At 37.0% G+C, this 4,376-nt stretch overlaps 1 pseudogene; it reads right to left on the reverse strand.

Moving 5' to 3' along the window:
* Nucleotides 1–1,561: 1,561 nt before the first annotated feature.
* LOC109455367 (cullin-1 pseudogene) lies at nucleotides 1,562–3,890 on the reverse strand (annotated as a pseudogene).
* Nucleotides 3,891–4,376: the final 486 nt, after the last annotated feature.

The raw sequence follows: 4,376 nt of genomic DNA on the forward strand, positions 1-4,376 counted from the left end.
TTACAGGATTTGAAAGCTGAAGGAAATGGATTAAAATCATGAATCCTTCTTTTGCTGGTTATGTGATTTGACTAAATTTTAGAAGCCTTAGTTTTGTCATCTACAAAATATTTAGTTTGTTTTCTGAACTATGTTGGGTTTCTACATCTATAATAGAATATAAGTGTTTACTATACACGGTTGAATGAATTACTTGAGTTAAACAATGTAAAATGGCCTATATTTACCCTAGAGTTCGCAATATATATTTGAAAAGAATGCAAATTTTCTTTCAAATTATACCATATTGCTTAATGGGTAATACAAGTACATTTAACAAAGTATCTCCATTTTCTCCCTCCCATCCCTAATAACGTTGCTGTCATTCATTTCATTTACCCATAAGTATAATCAACAAATGCATCGTTACTATTTTGAATAAACTTATCTATTAGATCAATTAAGAATAGAAAAATACATATTTTAGTTTAGCTCCACTTATTCCTCTAAAACTCTTCATTCATTTATGTAGGTTTGAGCTTCTGACCTATAAGAACTTCTTTTAACCTTTCTTGTAAGGCAAATATGGGAACAAATTCTCTGAATTTTTGTTTTCCTGAGAAAATATTTCTGCTTCACTGTTTTTAAATCTAAAAATGTGATTTTTAGAAGTCTAATTTTTTAGCAGTTTTAGGTTTACACTAAAATTGAGAGGAAGGTACAGATATTTCCCAAATACCCCCTGCCCCCACACATGCATAGGGTCTCCCTTATCAATATCTTCAACCAGAGTGGAACATCTGTTACAATTGATGAGCTTACATTGCGACATCATAATCACCAAAGTATTCTCTCAATTTTGAAGGATAATTTTGTCGGATATCTTAAATATTTCACTCCACTCTCTTCTTGTTTGCATAGTTTTTTTATGGTTTCTGAAGAGAAGTCCAATGCAATTCTTATACCTGTTCCTCTGTAAGTAATGCAGTGTTTTCCTCAGGCTTTTTTCAAGATCTCTCTCTCTCTCTCTCTCTCTCTCTCTCTCTCTCTCTCTCTCCAGAAATCCTTTAATTTTCTTTACTTTTGCACATTAAAAAATGAATCAAACTATACAATTTTTTTATAATTAAAATTGATTGGGGTGACAATGATTAGTAAAATTACTTAGGTTTCAAGTGCACAATTCTGTAATACATCATCATAGAAGATTATGCGTGGGTCCATTCAGATTCGCTCTCAAAGTGCTGCCAACGTTAAAAGTGCTACCTAAGATGACAGCTGTTAATCACGTAGCCAATGAATTCATTTAAATGCAGTAGCATGCAGCCCTCAGCATCCAAGGTTCGATTCCCCTTTGTTCTTAAATTAGGTTAAATGGCATGGGTGTCCATATTTACAGATTTGAAATGTATCAATCTTGAGCAGTTCTGATGTACAACTGAGACCGGGTGTTGGGAGTCTTGGTCTCAGTTTTAAAAAGGGAGGTCTAAATGATGGCAGGCTGGCTGCTATGAACTTGTTTTTGTCCTTTTCACCAGGAACAATTTGCTGTGGGTTGCCCAGTCAGACCCTTTGAGAAGTGTTAAGACGAGTATGTGTAGTTATCCTTTTCACCATCAATTCTCTCCAAATATTCTTTCCCAATCACAATGTCAATGCATTTCTTTATTATTGGGATCTGGGCTTGAACCGTGAGGACAGCTGCGTGAGTACTTCTCCAAGTAACTGCTGGTGTTTCAGAACCTTCCTTGTCTTCCTAATTCTCACACTAGCCACTTGAATCAGTAGTTTATGGTCTTCCTCAATATTTTTATGTGTGGTTTCTTGTTACTGCTTCTGTTTGGGTTTCATCGGCGCATTGATGTTAACCCTTAATTTATTATTTTTAAAACCAAGATATAATTTTATTGTAGGTATTAAGGTATTTTATCAAGGTATCTGGCTTCAGTTCCACCTCATCAGCATTTTCATTTTCATTTTCTAAGACCATAACTTAGACTTCAATAAAATGTGTAGGACTTATGCCAAAATGACAATTTTGATTTGAGTGCTGTCAGTCAAACATTGCACAGGGTAAGCATCTTCTTCCATGTTGTACTGAAGCAGGATTGCCATCTGGAATGTAGACATCTGCCAAGTATATCTGTTCATGAAACAGTTTGTTACCAATGTTCTTTTAGACACTTGGTATAACCATGTCAGTTTTCTGCCACAGTGATAGCTAGTGTAAAAAGCTGTGAATTGTTGATAACTATGTTCCAATACTGATGGCAAGGCAAATGTATCAGACTCCTAAAAGAGCCAGAACCTGGGACTCAGAACTTGAATACTGAAATCCAAGTCCAGTGGTTCTGAATTCCTCAGGTGTGTTTTGAACTGCTCATTCAAATCTTTGCTCACACTGATTTCTTGAAACATCCAATGAAGTGTAGAGGTGTACTCAAAACCACACGCTTGCTTTAATTTAGAATTCATGCCTGCATCGGTTTCATCACTCTGTACTGTTCTGAGCTAGGAGTCTTTTCTGGCCAGCATCATGGTGTAGAACTTCTGAAACACCTCTTTATCCTCTACATACTTAAAGAGAACCATCACTTGATTGAGTGTATCTTCTAGTTCTGCTTCTTCTGTGTTCTTGGAACTCTTCTTCAACAAGAAGTCACAGTATCGAGCCAGAAACTCAGGGGGTTTCCAGGATGACTGAGCCATTTTGGTAACTGCACTCTTGTACATGAAGCGACCACAAGCCTTGTCCAGTGGAGCCAGGAAACCTGTATCATTGTTGATCACCAACATGACCAGGGCATTGTATTTTTTTATGAACATCCAATACAGTCTGTACATACATTTTGGGTGGTGATTTAAAGCAGCTTTTCCACATTTACAATTGTTACATGACCCTGATTATGAATGTGTGTCTCCAGAAGGTTTTTCAATTCTCCAACGTCTTCCTCCATTCTTCACCCAAATCTTCATTTTTGTCACATCCATTAAGTTCTGAAATTCTGTGTACAATATTTATAAATGCTTCTCCATAAGAACTTGCTTCCACTTCCTTGCTAGTCTGTCTTGGGTGTTTTCGTGAAGAAAGATCTGCATTCTTTGCTACTCCATGAGCAGATGGGCCTCTGCCTTTTTCATATATTCAGTACTCGGTTCTGCTGCAAAAATTCAGCACTCTGTCTGGTATGAATTTCTCTGTATTAGCCCAAAACTGAGACTCAAAGTATTCTTTATACTTACTCTGTTATCACAGGGCCCTTTGCAAATGCATCATCTTCATTTAGCCCAAATTCCACATAAGACTCTACAATTCCACTAATCAGTCTTATGTTGATGGTTTCACCATTTTTTGTTGTTGTTTTAAAATCTATTTTAAAACAGCATTTGTTACCTGCTTATTCAGTGGCCTGAACAGATAATCTTCCCAAGTCAAAGAGAGAATAAATTTCATATATTCCATCCTTCATCCAGTCACAGAGAATCCAGTATCTACTGAGGCAGACACAAATTCCATTCAGCACTTTGCTTGAAAATCAGTAATCTTCCCACAGTTGAGTGTAGAATTTCAGTACCCTCTCATCCGTCAAATCTTCTCCATCCTACAATTTGTCAAATAATTCTTCAAAAATTATTTAAGTTATTTATATAATCCAAAGCTAAAAAACTGAGCTCCCCCAGGCACCTGTCCCTTTTTCAATTTAGAAGGAGGGATGCCAGCCCCTCGAGGTCAGTTTGAATGATGGACACTCATGCAGTAGTTATAAACATGAGTGTACAGTTCCATGTATCTGGATTCTACCCCACTGTCTAGCATGCTTCTGTTGGATCCCAGCTCTGAGGTTGTCCCAGATCTGGTGAAGGCCAATATACTTCAGTCCATGGGGATTCTGACTCCTATTTGATGACATTGTGAGTAATATTCTGAAGTTGTCCACTGCATCAATCTTTATTCAAGGTACAGCTAATTCTCCATTAGATGAAAATATAGAGTACCACTCCAAATCTATTCCGAACATCTCAGAAAGAATGTTCTTTAACAGCTCTGCTACCGTGAGGGAATGGCTGGTAGGAGAGGGTCAGAACGTACCACCATTGGAGTCCTGGGTGGGGTAGCCTCAAAAGCAATGCTGCTGGAATCTCCGCACCAGCTCCAGCATGGGAGGGGCCCTCAAGATTTTCTTTTTGTCTTTGATTTTTTAAAAAAAATTTAAATATGTACTTAGGTATAGAATTTTTGGTATTTTTCCTGCTTAGTGTTTACTGGGCTTCCTATATCTGTGATTTAGTGTCTGTCATTAATTAAAAGGAATTCTCACCCATTATTATTTCAAAAATATCTTCTATTCCTTTCTCTCTTCTCTTTCTGATCTTCCCATTATGCATACATTACACCT

Source organism: Rhinolophus sinicus, chromosome 4 (assembly GCF_057876585.1).
Source record: "Rhinolophus sinicus isolate RSI-liver-muscle chromosome 4, RSI-T2T, whole genome shotgun sequence".
Taxonomy (NCBI): domain Eukaryota; kingdom Metazoa; phylum Chordata; class Mammalia; order Chiroptera; family Rhinolophidae; genus Rhinolophus; species Rhinolophus sinicus.